This window comes from Lineus longissimus, chromosome 15 (genome assembly GCF_910592395.1).
Source record: "Lineus longissimus chromosome 15, tnLinLong1.2, whole genome shotgun sequence".
NCBI lineage: Eukaryota > Metazoa > Nemertea > Pilidiophora > Heteronemertea > Lineidae > Lineus > Lineus longissimus.
Genome location: NC_088322.1, coordinates 6,515,684 through 6,534,673, shown reverse-complemented (window position 1 = coordinate 6,534,673; position 18,990 = coordinate 6,515,684).

Here is an 18,990-nt window from a genome sequence, read left to right as displayed (position 1 = left end):
CCATTGCTGACATCATTGGCGCCAAGACTTTTTCTTTTGACCCTATTGACCTCGCTTCTGAAATTTTTTGAGAAAGCCATTCAAACATTCAAATCAACTGCGAGCATTATCTATTATATCACCGAGCTATATAAATACGATATATCAAGAAAACTCTGTCGCAATATTGAATTATACGATTATCTGGGACTATTTGGACCCAATTACTCTTCCGCCAGCGTAACCTCGTCACAATCATGGCGCTTTTTCAATATGGCGACGACTTGAACAGCGAACATCCCTGTCTATCACACCCCTATCAGTAAAGCCTTGGTGGCCTCGGCGGTTAGACGGTTGCAATGTGGATTGGATGGTCATGGGTTCGAACCGCGGCGAAACTATTTTTTCGTGTTTTTTTTTTAATTTTCTTATTAATATTCATTCATGTACGTTTCTCAGGCGCGGAACTAAGCGGGTGCACCAGACGCACCGCTCCTAATTGATGTAAACTATTTTTAATTGACCACTCATGAAGTTTTGGAACACACCTGTCAAGGAATTTTGATGAGAAATGCAGTGCACGCTCCCTCTTCTTCCAGTTCCTAGATTCGCTGGCCCTCTTATACCATCATCTTATACCATTATGAATATTATCATGAAGAAAACCCCTTCACCCGAACTTTTCAAGCGGAAGTACACACTGATACCAGGTGTTCGAGCACTCCAGAGAATGGTTTGACTAGTCGGCGGCTTGAATTCCCGAGGGTACATTGAGGCTAACAACTATTTTGGTTGACCTCGATTCCAAACCCTTTTTCAAAATGGCCATTCAAACCATAAAATCAGCTACAAACATTATTTGTTGAAGGGACAACTTTTGGCATGAGACAGGCTGTTTTTCATGCAAAATAGCTTCAACTAGGACCGTGACTTCTCGAGGAGCTGAGAGAATTATTGACATATCACCAAACTGCTAAAAACGATCTCACCAAAACGGAATGTAACTGTACGTTTGCCTAAAAATCTAAGATTTGCAAGTCATGTCGAACCCGTCTCACATTACAGGCTAAATTCATTATCAGTGATGAGCATTTAATTTGTAACTACAGTGATGAGCAGGCGGATAGATTCAAATTACATATCGTCTTCCTGGTCACCTAAATCTCACATCCAAATTGCCCCTTCAAATCACGTGCACGGAGCTATATAGATACGATTTCCGTGTGCGTGCGCACTTCCGACTCCTAAAGAATTGACTCGAATCTTAATTCAAATCCGCCATTGCTGACATCATTGGCGCCAAGACTTTTTCTTTTGACCCTATTGACCTCGCTTCTGAAATTTTTTGAGAAAGCCATTCAAACATTCAAATCAACTGCGAGCATTATCTATTATATCACCGAGCTATATAAATACGATATATCAAGAAAACTCTGTCGCAATATTGAATTATACGATTATCTGGGACTATTTGGACCCAATTACTCTTCCGCCAGCGTAACCTCGTCACAATCATGGCGCTTTTTCAATATGGCGACGACTTGAACAGCGAACATCCCTGTCTATCACACCCCTATCAGTAAAGCCTTGGTGGCCTCGGCGGTTAGACGGTTGCAATGTGGATTGGATGGTCATGGGTTCGAACCGCGGCGAAACTATTTTTTCGTGTTTTTTTTTTAATTTTCTTATTAATATTCATTCATGTACGTTTCTCAGGCGCGGAACTAAGCGGGTGCACCAGACGCACCGCTCCTAATTGATGTAAACTATTTTTAATTGACCACTCATGAAGTTTTGGAACACACCTGTCAAGGAATTTTGATGAGAAATGCAGTGCACGCTCCCTCTTCTTCCAGTTCCTAGATTCGCTGGCCCTCTTATACCATCATCTTATACCATTATGAATATTATCATGAAGAAAACCCCTTCACCCGAACTTTTCAAGCGGAAGTACACACTGATACCAGGTGTTCGAGCACTCCAGAGAATGGTTTGACTAGTCGGCGGCTTGAATTCCCGAGGGTACATTGAGGCTAACAACTATTTTGGTTGACCTCGATTCCAAACCCTTTTTCAAAATGGCCATTCAAACCATAAAATCAGCTACAAACATTATTTGTTGAAGGGACAACTTTTGGCATGAGACAGGCTGTTTTTCATGCAAAATAGCTTCAACTAGGACCGTGACTTCTCGAGGAGCTGAGAGAATTATTGACATATCACCAAACTGCTAAAAACGATCTCACCAAAACGGAATGTAACTGTACGTTTGCCTAAAAATCTAAGATTTGCAAGTCATGTCGAACCCGTCTCACATTACAGGCTAAATTCATTATCAGTGATGAGCATTTAATTTGTAACTACAGTGATGAGCAGGCGGATAGATTCAAATTACATATCGTCTTCCTGGTCACCTAAATCTCACATCCAAATTGCCCCTTCAAATCACGTGCACGGAGCTATATAGATACGATTTCCGTGTGCGTGCGCACTTCCGACTCCTAAAGAATCGACTCGAATCTTAATTCAAATCCGCCATTGCTGACATCATTGGCGCCAAGACTTTTTCTTTTGACCCTATTGACCTCGCTTCTGAAATTTTTTGAGAAAGCCATTCAAACATTCAAATCAACTGCGAGCATTATCTATTATATCACCGAGCTATATAAATACGATATATCAAGAAAACTCTGTCGCAATATTGAATTATACGATTATCTGGGACTATTTGGACCCAATTACTCTTCCGCCAGCGTAACCTCGTCACAATCATGGCGCTTTTTCAATATGGCGACGACTTGAACAGCGAACATCCCTGTCTATCACACCCCTATCAGTAAAGCCTTGGTGGCCTCGGCGGTTAGACGGTTGCGCTGTGGATTGGATGGTCATGGGTTCGAACCGCGGCGAAACTATTTTTTCGTGTTTTTTTTAAATTTTCTTATTAATATTCATTCATGTACGTTTCTCAGGCGCGGAACTAAGCGGGTGCACCAGACGCACCGCTCCTAATTGATGTAAACTATTTTTAATTGACCACTCATGAAGTTTTGGAACACACCTGTCAAGGAATTTTGATGAGAAATGCAGTGCACGCTCCCTCTTCTTCCAGTTCCTAGATTCGCTGGCCCTCTTATACCATCATCTTATACCATTATGAATATTATCATGAAGAAAACCCCTTCACCCGAACTTTTCAAGCGGAAGTACACACTGATACCAGGTGTTCGAGCACTCCAGAGAATGGTTTGACTAGTCGGCGGCTTGAATTCCCGAGGGTACATTGAGGCTAACAACTATTTTGGTTGACCTCGATTCCAAACCCTTTTTCAAAATGGCCATTCAAACCATAAAATCAGCTACAAACATTATTTGTTGAAGGGACAACTTTTGGCATGAGACAGGCTGTTTTTCATGCAAAATAGCTTCAACTAGGACCGTGACTTCTCGAGGAGCTGAGAGAATTATTGACATATCACCAAACTGCTAAAAACGATCTCACCAAAACGGAATGTAACTGTACGTTTGCCTAAAAATCTAAGATTTGCAAGTCATGTCGAACCCGTCTCACATTACAGGCTAAATTCATTATCAGTGATGAGCATTTAATTTGTAACTACAGTGATGAGCAGGCGGATAGATTCAAATTACATATCGTCTTCCTGGTCACCTAACTCTCACATCCAAATTGCCCCTTCAAATCACGTGCACGGAGCTATATAGATACGATTTCCGTGTGCGTGCGCACTTCCGACTCCTAAAGAATTGACTCGAATCTTAATTCAAATCCGCCATTGCTGACATCATTGGCGCCAAGACTTTTTCTTTTGACCCTATTGACCTCGCTTCTGAAATTTTTTGAGAAAGCCATTCAAACATTCAAATCAACTGCGAGCATTATCTATTATATCACCGAGCTATATAAATACGATATATCAAGAAAACTCTGTCGCAATATTGAATTATACGATTATCTGGGACTATTTGGACCCAATTACTCTTCCGCCAGCGTAACCTCGTCACAATCATGGCGCTTTTTCAATATGGCGACGACTTGAACAGCGAACATCCCTGTCTATCACACCCCTATCAGTAAAGCCTTGGTGGCCTCGGCGGTTAGACGGTTGCAATGTGGATTGGATGGTCATGGGTTCGAACCGCGGCGAAACTATTTTTTCGTGTTTTTTTTTTAATTTTCTTATTAATATTCATTCATGTACGTTTCTCAGGCGCGGAACTAAGCGGGTGCACCAGACGCACCGCTCCTAATTGATGTAAACTATTTTTAATTGACCACTCATGAAGTTTTGGAACACACCTGTCAAGGAATTTTGATGAGAAATGCAGTGCACGCTCCCTCTTCTTCCAGTTCCTAGATTCGCTGGCCCTCTTATACCATCATCTTATACCATTATGAATATTATCATGAAGAAAACCCCTTCACCCGAACTTTTCAAGCGGAAGTACACACTGATACCAGGTGTTCGAGCACTCCAGAGAATGGTTTGACTAGTCGGCGGCTTGAATTCCCGAGGGTACATTGAGGCTAACAACTATTTTGGTTGACCTCGATTCCAAACCCTTTTTCAAAATGACCATTCAAACCATAAAATCAGCTACAAACATTATTTGTTGAAGGGACAACTTTTGGCATGAGACAGGCTGTTTTTCATGCAAAATAGCTTCAACTAGGACCGTGACTTCTCGAGGAGCTGAGAGAATTATTGACATATCATCAAACTGCTAAAAACGATCTCACCAAAACGGAATGTAACTGTACGTTTGCCTAAAAATCTAAGATTTGCAAGTCATGTCGAACCCGTCTCACATTACAGGCTAAATTCATTATCAGTGATGAGCATTTAATTTGTAACTACAGTGATGAGCAGGCGGATAGATTCAAATTACATATCGTCTTCCTGGTCACCTAAATCTCACATCCAAATTGCCCCTTCAAATCACGTGCACGGAGCTATATAGATACGATTTCCGTGTGCGTGCGCACTTCCGACTCCTAAAGAATCGACTCGAATCTTAATTCAAATCCGCCATTGCTGACATCATTGGCGCCAAGACTTTTTCTTTTGACCCTATTGACCTCGCTTCTGAAATTTTTTGAGAAAGCCATTCAAACATTCAAATCAACTGCGAGCATTATCTATTATATCACCGAGCTATATAAATACGATATATCAAGAAAACTCTGTCGCAATATTGAATTATACGATTATCTGGGACTATTTGGACCCAATTACTCTTCCGCCAGCGTAACCTCGTCACAATCATGGCGCTTTTTCAATATGGCGACGACTTGAACAGCGAACATCCCTGTCTATCACACCCCTATCAGTAAAGCCTTGGTGGCCTCGGCGGTTAGACGGTTGCACTGTGGATTGGATGGTCATGGGTTCGAACCGCGGCGAAACTATTTTTTCGTGTTTTTTTTTTAATTTTCTTATTAATATTCATTCATGTACGTTTCTCAGGCGCGGAACTAAGCGGGTGCACCAGACGCACCGCTCCTAATTGATGTAAACTATTTTTAATTGACCACTCATGAAGTTTTGGAACACACCTGTCAAGGAATTTTGATGAGAAATGCAGTGCACGCTCCCTCTTCTTCCAGTTCCTAGATTCGCTGGCCCTCTTATACCATCATCTTATACCATTATGAATATTATCATGAAGAAAACCCCTTCACCCGAACTTTTCAAGCGGAAGTACACACTGATACCAGGTGTTCGAGCACTCCAGAGAATGGTTTGACTAGTCGGCGGCTTGAATTCCCGAGGGTACATTGAGGCTAACAACTATTTTGGTTGACCTCGATTCCAAACCCTTTTTCAAAATGGCCATTCAAACCATAAAATCAGCTACAAACATTATTTGTTGAAGGGACAACTTTTGGCATGAGACAGGCTGTTTTTCATGCAAAATAGCTTCAACTAGGACCGTGACTTCTCGAGGAGCTGAGAGAATTATTGACATATCACCAAACTGCTAAAAACGATCTCACCAAAACGGAATGTAACTGTACGTTTGCCTAAAAATCTAAGATTTGCAAGTCATGTCGAACCCGTCTCACATTACAGGCTAAATTCATTATCAGTGATGAGCATTTAATTTGTAACTACAGTGATGAGCAGGCGGATAGATTCAAATTACATATCGTCTTCCTGGTCACCTAAATCTCACATCCAAATTGCCCCTTCAAATCACGTGCACGGAGCTATATAGATACGATTTCCGTGTGCGTGCGCACTTCCGACTCCTAAAGAATTGACTCGAATCTTAATTCAAATCCGCCATTGCTGACATCATTGGCGCCAAGACTTTTTCTTTTGACCCTATTGACCTCGCTTCTGAAATTTTTTGAGAAAGCCATTCAAACATTCAAATCAACTGCGAGCATTATCTATTATATCACCGAGCTATATAAATACGATATATCAAGAAAACTCTGTCGCAATATTGAATTATACGATTATCTGGGACTATTTGGACCCAATTACTCTTCCGCCAGCGTAACCTCGTCACAATCATGGCGCTTTTTCAATATGGCGACGACTTGAACAGCGAACATCCCTGTCTATCACACCCCTATCAGTAAAGCCTTGGTGGCCTCGGCGGTTAGACGGTTGCAATGTGGATTGGATGGTCATGGGTTCGAACCGCGGCGAAACTATTTTTTCGTGTTTTTTTTTTAATTTTCTTATTAATATTCATTCATGTACGTTTCTCAGGCGCGGAACTAAGCGGGTGCACCAGACGCACCGCTCCTAATTGATGTAAACTATTTTTAATTGACCACTCATGAAGTTTTGGAACACACCTGTCAAGGAATTTTGATGAGAAATGCAGTGCACGCTCCCTCTTCTTCCAGTTCCTAGATTCGCTGGCCCTCTTATACCATCATCTTATACCATTATGAATATTATCATGAAGAAAACCCCTTCACCCGAACTTTTCAAGCGGAAGTACACACTGATACCAGGTGTTCGAGCACTCCAGAGAATGGTTTGACTAGTCGGCGGCTTGAATTCCCGAGGGTACATTGAGGCTAACAACTATTTTGGTTGACCTCGATTCCAAACCCTTTTTCAAAATGGCCATTCAAACCATAAAATCAGCTACAAACATTATTTGTTGAAGGGACAACTTTTGGCAGGAGACAGGCTGTTTTTCATGCAAAATAGCTTCAACTAGGACCGTGACTTCTCGAGGAGCTGAGAGAATTATTGACATATCATCAAACTGCTAAAAACGATCTCACCAAAACGGAATGTAACTGTACGTTTGCCTAAAAATCTAAGATTTACAAGTCATGTCGAACCCGTCTCACATTACAGGCTTAATTCATTATCAGTGATGAGCATTTAATTTGTAACTACAGTGATGAGCAGGCGGATAGATTCAAATTACATATCGTCTTCCTGGTCACCTAAATCTCACATCCAAATTGCCCCTTCAAATCACGTGCACGGAGCTATATAGATACGATTTCCGTGTGCGTGCGCACTTCCGACTCCTAAAGAATCGACTCGAATCTTAATTCAAATCCGCCATTGCTGACATCATTGGCGCCAAGACTTTTTCTTTTGACCCTATTGACCTCGCTTCTGAAATTTTTTGAGAAAGCCATTCAAACATTCAAATCAACTGCGAGCATTATCTATTATATCACCGAGCTATATAAATACGATATATCAAGAAAACTCTGTCGCAATATTGAATTATACGATTATCTGGGACTATTTGGACCCAATTACTCTTCCGCCAGCGTAACCTCGTCACAATCATGGCGCTTTTTCAATATGGCGACGACTTGAACAGCGAACATCCCTGTCTATCACACCCCTATCAGTAAAGCCTTGGTGGCCTCGGCGGTTAGACGGTTGCACTGTGGATTGGATGGTCATGGGTTCGAACCGCGGCGAAACTATTTTTTCGTGTTTTTTTTTTAATTTTCTTATTAATATTCATTCATGTACGTTTCTCAGGCGCGGAACTAAGCGGGTGCACCAGACGCACCGCTCCTAATTGATGTAAACTATTTTTAATTGACCACTCATGAAGTTTTGGAACACACCTGTCAAGGAATTTTGATGAGAAATGCAGTGCACGCTCCCTCTTCTTCCAGTTCCTAGATTCGCTGGCCCTCTTATACCATCATCTTATACCATTATGAATATTATCATGAAGAAAACCCCTTCACCCGAACTTTTCAAGCGGAAGTACACACTGATACCAGGTGTTCGAGCACTCCAGAGAATGGTTTGACTAGTCGGCGGCTTGAATTCCCGAGGGTACATTGAGGCTAACAACTATTTTGGTTGACCTCGATTCCAAACCCTTTTTCAAAATGACCATTCAAACCATAAAATCAGCTACAAACATTATTTGTTGAAGGGACAACTTTTGGCATGAGACAGGCTGTTTTTCATGCAAAATAGCTTCAACTAGGACCGTGACTTCTCGAGGAGCTGAGAGAATTATTGACATATCATCAAACTGCTAAAAACGATCTCACCAAAACGGAATGTAACTGTACGTTTGCCTAAAAATCTAAGATTTGCAAGTCATGTCGAACCCGTCTCACATTACAGGCTAAATTCATTATCAGTGATGAGCATTTAATTTGTAACTACAGTGATGAGCAGGCGGATAGATTCAAATTACATATCGTCTTCCTGGTCACCTAAATCTCACATCCAAATTGCCCCTTCAAATCACGTGCACGGAGCTATATAGATACGATTTCCGTGTGCGTGCGCACTTCCGACTCCTAAAGAATCGACTCGAATCTTAATTCAAATCCGCCATTGCTGACATCATTGGCGCCAAGACTTTTTCTTTTGACCCTATTGACCTCGCTTCTGAAATTTTTTGAGAAAGCCATTCAAACATTCAAATCAACTGCGAGCATTATCTATTATATCACCGAGCTATATAAATACGATATATCAAGAAAACTCTGTCGCAATATTGAATTATACGATTATCTGGGACTATTTGGACCCAATTACTCTTCCGCCAGCGTAACCTCGTCACAATCATGGCGCTTTTTCAATATGGCGACGACTTGAACAGCGAACATCCCTGTCTATCACACCCCTATCAGTAAAGCCTTGGTGGCCTCGGCGGTTAGACGGTTGCGCTGTGGATTGGATGGTCATGGGTTCGAACCGCGGCGAAACTATTTTTTCGTGTTTTTTTTAAATTTTCTTATTAATATTCATTCATGTACGTTTCTCAGGCGCGGAACTAAGCGGGTGCACCAGACGCACCGCTCCTAATTGATGTAAACTATTTTTAATTGACCACTCATGAAGTTTTGGAACACACCTGTCAAGGAATTTTGATGAGAAATGCAGTGCACGCTCCCTCTTCTTCCAGTTCCTAGATTCGCTGGCCCTCTTATACCATCATCTTATACCATTATGAATATTATCATGAAGAAAACCCCTTCACCCGAACTTTTCAAGCGGAAGTACACACTGATACCAGGTGTTCGAGCACTCCAGAGAATGGTTTGACTAGTCGGCGGCTTGAATTCCCGAGGGTACATTGAGGCTAACAACTATTTTGGTTGACCTCGATTCCAAACCCTTTTTCAAAATGGCCATTCAAACCATAAAATCAGCTACAAACATTATTTGTTGAAGGGACAACTTTTGGCATGAGACAGGCTGTTTTTCATGCAAAATAGCTTCAACTAGGACCGTGACTTCTCGAGGAGCTGAGAGAATTATTGACATATCACCAAACTGCTAAAAACGATCTCACCAAAACGGAATGTAACTGTACGTTTGCCTAAAAATCTAAGATTTGCAAGTCATGTCGAACCCGTCTCACATTACAGGCTAAATTCATTATCAGTGATGAGCATTTAATTTGTAACTACAGTGATGAGCAGGCGGATAGATTCAAATTACATATCGTCTTCCTGGTCACCTAAATCTCACATCCAAATTGCCCCTTCAAATCACGTGCACGGAGCTATATAGATACGATTTCCGTGTGCGTGCGCACTTCCGACTCCTAAAGAATTGACTCGAATCTTAATTCAAATCCGCCATTGCTGACATCATTGGCGCCAAGACTTTTTCTTTTGACCCTATTGACCTCGCTTCTGAAATTTTTTGAGAAAGCCATTCAAACATTCAAATCAACTGCGAGCATTATCTATTATATCACCGAGCTATATAAATACGATATATCAAGAAAACTCTGTCGCAATATTGAATTATACGATTATCTGGGACTATTTGGACCCAATTACTCTTCCGCCAGCGTAACCTCGTCACAATCATGGCGCTTTTTCAATATGGCGACGACTTGAACAGCGAACATCCCTGTCTATCACACCCCTATCAGTAAAGCCTTGGTGGCCTCGCCGGTTAGACGGTTGCACTGTGGATTGGATGGTCATGGGTTCGAACCGCGGCGAAACTATTTTTTCGTGTTTTTTTTTTAATTTTCTTATTAATATTCATTCATGTACGTTTCTCAGGCGCGGAACTAAGCGGGTGCACCAGACGCACCGCTCCTAATTGATGTAAACTATTTTTAATTGACCACTCGTGAAGTTTTGGAACACACCTGTCAAGGAATTTTGATGAGAAATGCAGTGCACGCTCCCTCTTCTTCCAGTTCCTAGATTCGCTGGCCCTCTTATACCATCATCTTATACCATTATGAATATTATCATGAAGAAAACCCCTTCACCCGAACTTTTCAAGCGGAAGTACACACTGATACCAGGTGTTCGAGCACTCCAGAGAATGGTTTGACTAGTCGGCGGCTTGAATTCCCGAGGGTACATTGAGGCTAACAACTATTTTGGTTGACCTCGATTCCAAACCCTTTTTCAAAATGGCCATTCAAACCATAAAATCAGCTACAAACATTATTTGTTGAAGGGACAACTTTTGGCATGAGACAGGCTGTTTTTCATGCAAAATAGCTTCAACTAGGACCGTGACTTCTCGAGGAGCTGAGAGAATTATTGACATATCATCAAACTGCTAAAAACGATCTCACCAAAACGGAATGTAACTGTACGTTTGCCTAAAAATCTAAGATTTGCAAGTCATGTCGAACCCGTCTCACATTACAGGCTAAATTCATTATCAGTGATGAGCATTTAATTTGTAACTACAGTGATGAGCAGGCGGATAGATTCAAATTACATATCGTCTTCCTGGTCACCTAAATCTCACATCCAAATTGCCCCTTCAAATCACGTGCACGGAGCTATATAGATACGATTTCCGTGTGCGTGCGCACTTCCGACTCCTAAAGAATCGACTCGAATCTTAATTCAAATCCGCCATTGCTGACATCATTGGCGCCAAGTCTTTTTCTTTTGACCCTATTGACCTCGCTTCTGAAATTTTTTGAGAAAGCCATTCAAACATTCAAATCAACTGCGAGCATTATCTATTATATCACCGAGCTATATAAATACGATATATCAAGAAAACTCTGTCGCAATATTGAATTATACGATTATCTGGGACTATTTGGACCCAATTACTCTTCCGCCAGCGTAACCTCGTCACAATCATGGCGCTTTTTCAATATGGCGACGACTTGAACAGCGAACATCCCTGTCTATCACACCCCTATCAGTAAAGCCTTGGTGGCCTCGGCGGTTAGACGGTTGCACTGTAGATTGGATGGTCATGGGTTCGAACCGCGGCGAAACTATTTTTTCGTGTTTTTTTTTAATTTTCTTATTAATATTCATTCATGTACGTTTCTCAGGCGCGGAACTAAGCGGGTGCACCAGACGCACCGCTCCTAATTGATGTAAACTATTTTTAATTGACCACTCATGAAGTTTTGGAACACACCTGTCAAGGAATTTTGATGAGAAATGCAGTGCACGCTCCCTCTTCTTCCAGTTCCTAGATTCGCTGGCCCTCTTATACCATCATCTTATACCATTATGAATATTATCATGAAGAAAACCCCTTCACCCGAACTTTTCAAGCGGAAGTACACACTGATACCAGGTGTTCGAGCACTCCAGAGAATGGTTTGACTAGTCGGCGGCTTGAATTCCCGAGGGTACATTGAGGCTAACAACTATTTTGGTTGACCTCGATTCCAAACCCTTTTTCAAAATGGCCATTCAAACCATAAAATCAGCTACAAACATTATTTGTTGAAGGGACAACTTTTGGCATGAGACAGGCTGTTTTTCATGCAAAATAGCTTCAACTAGGACCGTGACTTCTCGAGGAGCTGAGAGAATTATTGACATATCATCAAACTGCTAAAAACGATCTCACCAAAACGGAATGTAACTGTACGTTTGCCTAAAAATCTAAGATTTGCAAGTCATGTCGAACCCGTCTCACATTACAGGCTAAATTCATTATCAGTGATGAGCATTTAATTTGTAACTACAGTGATGAGCAGGCGGATAGATTCAAATTACATATCGTCTTCCTGGTCACCTAAATCTCACATCCAAATTGCCCCTTCAAATCACGTGCACGGAGCTATATAGATACGATTTCCGTGTGCGTGCGCACTTCCGACTCCTAAAGAATCGACTCGAATCTTAATTCAAATCCGCCATTGCTGACATCATTGGCGCCAAGACTTTTTCTTTTGACCCTATTGACCTCGCTTCTGAAATTTTTTGAGAAAGCCATTCAAACATTCAAATCAACTGCGAGCATTATCTATTATATCACCGAGCTATATAAATACGATATATCAAGAAAACTCTGTCGCAATATTGAATTATACGATTATCTGGGACTATTTGGACCCAATTACTCTTCCGCCAGCGTAACCTCGTCACAATCATGGCGCTTTTTCAATATGGCGACGACTTGAACAGCGAACATCCCTGTCTATCACACCCCTATCAGTAAAGCCTTGGTGGCCTCGGCGGTTAGACGGTTGCACTGTGGATTGGATGGTCATGGGTTCGAACCGCGGCGAAACTATTTTTTCGTGTTTTTTTTTTAATTTTCTTATTAATATTCATTCATGTACGTTTCTCAGGCGCGGAACTAAGCGGGTGCACCAGACGCACCGCTCCTAATTGATGTAAACTATTTTTAATTGACCACTCATGAAGTTTTGGAACACACCTGTCAAGGAATTTTGATGAGAAATGCAGTGCACGCTCCCTCTTCTTCCAGTTCCTAGATTCGCTGGCCCTCTTATACCATCATCTTATACCATTATGAATATTATCATGAAGAAAACCCCTTCACCCGAACTTTTCAAGCGGAAGTACACACTGATACCAGGTGTTCGAGCACTCCAGAGAATGGTTTGACTAGTCGGCGGCTTGAATTCCCGAGGGTACATTGAGGCTAACAACTATTTTGGTTGACCTCGATTCCAAACCCTTTTTCAAAATGGCCATTCAAACCATAAAATCAGCTACAAACATTATTTGTTGAAGGGACAACTTTTGGCATGAGACAGGCTGTTTTTCATGCAAAATAGCTTCAACTAGGACCGTGACTTCTCGAGGAGCTGAGAGAATTATTGACATATCATCAAACTGCTAAAAACGATCTCACCAAAACGGAATGTAACTGTACGTTTGCCTAAAAATCTAAGATTTGCAAGTCATGTCGAACCCGTCTCACATTACAGGCTAAATTCATTATCAGTGATGAGCATTTAATTTGTAACTACAGTGATGAGCAGGCGGATAGATTCAAATTACATATCGTCTTCCTGGTCACCTAAATCTCACATCCAAATTGCCCCTTCAAATCACGTGCACGGAGCTATATAGATACGATTTCCGTGTGCGTGCGCACTTCCGACTCCTAAAGAATCGACTCGAATCTTAATTCAAATCCGCCATTGCTGACATCATTGGCGCCAAGACTTTTTCTTTTGACCCTATTGACCTCGCTTCTGAAATTTTTTGAGAAAGCCATTCAAACATTCAAATCAACTGCGAGCATTATCTATTATATCACCGAGCTATATAAATACGATATATCAAGAAAACTCTGTCGCAATATTGAATTATACGATTATCTGGGACTATTTGGACCCAATTACTCTTCCGCCAGCGTAACCTCGTCACAATCATGGCGCTTTTTCAATATGGCGACGACTTGAACAGCGAACATCCCTGTCTATCACACCCCTATCAGTAAAGCCTTGGTGGCCTCGGCGGTTAGACGGTTGCACTGTAGATTGGATGGTCATGTGTTCGAACCGCGGCGAAACTATTTTTTCGTGTTTTTTTTTTAATTTTCTTATTAATATTCATTCATGTACGTTTCTCAGGCGCGAAACTAAGCGGGTGCACCAGACGCACCGCTCCTAATTGATGTAAACTATTTTTAATTGACCACTCATGAAGTTTTGGAACACACCTGTCAAGGAATTTTGATGAGAAATGCAGTGCACGCTCCCTCTTCTTCCAGTTCCTAGATTCGCTGGCCCTCTTATACCATCATCTTATACCATTATGAATATTATCATGAAGAAAACCCCTTCACCCGAACTTTTCAAGCGGAAGTACACACTGATACCAGGTGTTCGAGCACTCCAGAGAATGGTTTGACTAGTCGGCGGCTTGAATTCCCGAGGGTACATTGAGGCTAACAACTATTTTGGTTGACCTCGATTCCAAACCCTTTTTCAAAATGGCCATTCAAACCATAAAATCAGCTACAAACATTATTTGTTGAAGGGACAACTTTTGGCATGAGACAGGCTGTTTTTCATGCAAAATAGCTTCAACTAGGACCGTGACTTCTCGAGGAGCTGAGAGAATTATTGACATATCATCAAACTGCTAAAAACGATCTCACCAAAACGGAATGTAACTGTACGTTTGCCTAAAAATCTAAGATTTGCAAGTCATGTCGAACCCGTCTCACATTACAGGCTAAATTCATTATCAGTGATGAGCATTTAATTTGTAACTACAGTGATGAGCAGGCGGATAGATTCAAATTACATATCGTCTTCCTGGTCACCTAAATCTCACATCCAAATTGCCCCTTCAAATCACGTGCACGGAGCTATATAGATACGATTTCCGTGTGCGTGCGCACTTCCGACTCCTAAAGAATCGACTCGAATCTTAATTCAAATCCGCCATTGCTGACATCATTGGCGCCAAGACTTTTTCTTTTGACCCTATTGACCTCGCTTCTGAAATTTTTTGAGAAAGCCATTCAAACATTCAAATCAACTGCGAGCATTATCTATTATATCACCGAGCTATATAAATACGATATATCAAGAAAACTCTGTCGCAATATTGAATTATACGATTATCTGGGACTATTTGGACCCAATTACTCTTCCGCCAGCGTAACCTCGTCACAATCATGGCGCTTTTTCAATATGGCGACGACTTGAACAGCGAACATCCCTGTCTATCACACCCCTATCAGTAAAGCCTTGGTGGCCTCGGCGGTTAGACGGTTGCACTGTGGATTGGATGGTCATGGGTTCGAACCGCGGCGAAACTATTTTTTCGTGTTTTTTTTTTAATTTTCTTATTAATATTCATTCATGTACGTTTCTCAGGCGCGGAACTAAGCGGGTGCACCAGACGCACCGCTCCTAATTGATGTAAACTATTTTTAATTGACCACTCATGAAGTTTTGGAACACACCTGTCAAGGAATTTTGATGAGAAATGCAGTGCACGCTCCCTCTTCTTCCAGTTCCTAGATTCGCTGGCCCTCTTATACCATCATCTTATACCATTATGAATATTATCATGAAGAAAACCCCTTCACCCGAACTTTTCAAGCGGAAGTACACACTGATACCAGGTGTTCGAGCACTCCAGAGAATGGTTTGACTAGTCGGCGGCTTGAATTCCCGAGGGTACATTGAGGCTAACAACTATTTTGGTTGACCTCGATTCCAAACCCTTTTTCAAAATGGCCATTCAAACCATAAAATCAGCTACAAACATTATTTGTTGAAGGGACAACTTTTGGCATGAGACAGGCTGTTTTTCATGCAAAATAGCTTCAACTAGGACCGTGACTTCTCGAGGAGCTGAGAGAATTATTGACATATCATCAAACTGCTAAAAACGATCTCACCAAAACGGAATGTAACTGTACGTTTGCCTAAAAATCTAAGATTTGCAAGTCATGTCGAACCCGTCTCACATTACAGGCTAAATTCATTATCAGTGATGAGCATTTAATTTGTAACTACAGTGATGAGCAGGCGGATAGATTCAAATTACATATCGTCTTCCTGGTCACCTAAATCTCACATCCAAATTGCCCCTTCAAATCACGTGCACGGAGCTATATAGATACGATTTCCGTGTGCGTGCGCACTTCCGACTCCTAAAGAATCGACTCGAATCTTAATTCAATCCGCCATTGCTGACATCATTGGCGCCAAGACTTTTTCTTTTGACCCTATTGACCTCGCTTCTGAATTTTTTTGAGAAAGCCATTCAAACATTCAAATCAACTGCGAGCATTATCTATTATATCACCGAGCTATATAAATACGATATATCAAGAAAACTCTGTCGCAATATTGAATTATACGATTATCTGGGACTATTTGGACCCAATTACTCTTCCGCCAGCGTAACCTCGTCACAATCATGGCGCTTTTTCAATATGGCGACGACTTGAACAGCGAACATCCCTGTCTATCACACCCCTATCAGTAAAGCCTTGGTGGCCTCGGCGGTTAGACGGTTGCACTGTGGATTGGATGGTCATGGGTTCGAACCGCGGCGAAACTATTTTTTCGTGTTTTTTTTTTTAATTTTCTTATTAATATTCATTCATGTACGTTTCTCAGGCGCGGAACTAAGCGGGTGCACCAGACGCACCGCTCCTAATTGATGTAAACTATTTTTAATTGACCACTCATGAAGTTTTGGAACACACCTGTCAAGGAATTTTGATGAGAAATGCAGTGCACGCTCCCTCTTCTTCCAGTTCCTAGATTCGCTGGCCCTCTTATACCATCATCTTATACCATTATGAATATTATCATGAAGAAAACCCCTTCACCCGAACTTTTCAAGCGGAAGTACACACTGATACCAGGTGTTCGAGCACTCCAGAGAATGGTTTGACTAGTCGGCGGCTTGAATTCCCGAGGGTACATTGAGGCTAACAACTATTTTGGTTGACCTCGATTCCAAACCCTTTTTCAAAATGGCCATTCAAACCATAAAATCAGCTACAAACATTATTTGTTGAAGGGACAACTTTTGGCATGAGACAGGCTGTTTTTCATGCAAAATAGCTTCAACTAGGACCGTGACTTCTCGAGGAGCTGAGAGAATTATTGACATATCATCAAACTGCTAAAAACGATCTCACCAAAACGGAATGTAACTGTACGTTTGCCTAAAAATCTAAGATTTGCAAGTCATGTCGAACCCGTCTCACATTACAGGCTAAATTCATTATCAGTGATGAGCATTTAATTTGTAACTACAGTGATGAGCAGGCGGATAGATTCAAATTACATATCGTCTTCCTGGTCACCTAAATCTCACATCCAAATTGCCCCTTCAAATCACGTGCACGGAGCTATATAGATACGATTTCCGTGTGCCGTGCGCACTTCCGACTCCTAAAGAATCGACTCGAATCTTAATTCAAATCCGCCATTGCTGACATCATTGGCGCCAAGACTTTTTCTTTTGACCCTATTGACCTCGCTTCTGATATTTTTTGAGAAAGCCATTCAAACATTCAAATCAACTGCGAGCATTATCTATTATATCACCGAGCTATATAAATACGATATATCAAGAAAACTCTGTCGCAATATTGAATTATACGATTATCTGGGACTATTTGGACCCAATTACTCTTCCCGCCAGCGTAACCTCGTCACAATCATGGCGCTTTTTCAATATGGCGACGACTTGAACAGCGAACATCCCTGTCTATCACACCCCTATCAGTAAAGCCTTGGTGGCCTCGGCGGTTAGACGGTTGCACTGTAGATTGGATGGTCATGGGTTCGAACCGCGGTGAAACTATTTTTTCGTGTTTTTTTTAAATTTTCTTATTAATATTCATTCATGTACGTTTCTCAGGCGCGGAACTAAGCGGGTGCACCAGACGCACCGCTCCTAATTGATGTAAACTATTTTTAATTGACCACTCATGAAGTTTTGGAACACACCTGTCAAGGAATTTTGATGAGAAATGCAGTGCACGCTCCCTCTTCTTCCAGTTCCTAAATTCGCTGGCCCTCTTATACCATCATCTTATACCATTATGAATATTATCATGAAGAAAACCCCTTCACCCGAACTTTTCAAGCGGAAGTACACACTGATACCAGGTGTTCGAGCACTCCAGAGAATGGTTTGACTAGTCGGCGGCTTGAATTCCCGAGGGTACATTGAGGCTAACAACTATTTTGGTTGACCTCGATTCCAAACCCTTTTTCAAAATGGCCATTCAAACCATAAAATCAGCTACAAACATTATTTGTTGAAGGGACAACTTTTGGCATGAGACAGGCTGTTTTTCATGCAAAATAGCTTCAACTAGGACCGTGACTTCTCGAGGAGCTGAGAGAATTATTGACATATCATCAAACTGCTAAAAACGATCTCACCAAAACGGAATGTAACTGTACGTTTGCCTAAAAATCTAAGATTTGCAAGTCATGTCGCTCGATCGTCTCACATTACACGCTAAATTCATTATTAGTGATGAGCATTTAGTTTGTAACTACAGTGATGAGCAGGCGGATAGATTGTAACTACAGTGATGAGCAGGCGGATAGCTTCAAATTCCTGTGCCCGGTTGTTCAAAAGAAGTTAAATTTCATTGATGTTAAGTTAAATATCAACGTTAAATTCCTTGGCATTAGCTAACTTGGCGTTAAGTTTGGGTTGTTCAAAACAACGTTAGGGTAAACTAACGCTAATGTTAGTAAATATTGCATCTTGGTTCACTGATGTTAGTTGCCATGGTAGGTATAGGTAATCAAGTTAAAGATAACGTTAGATTTAACTTAGGGTTTTAGGTAAGTTAAATC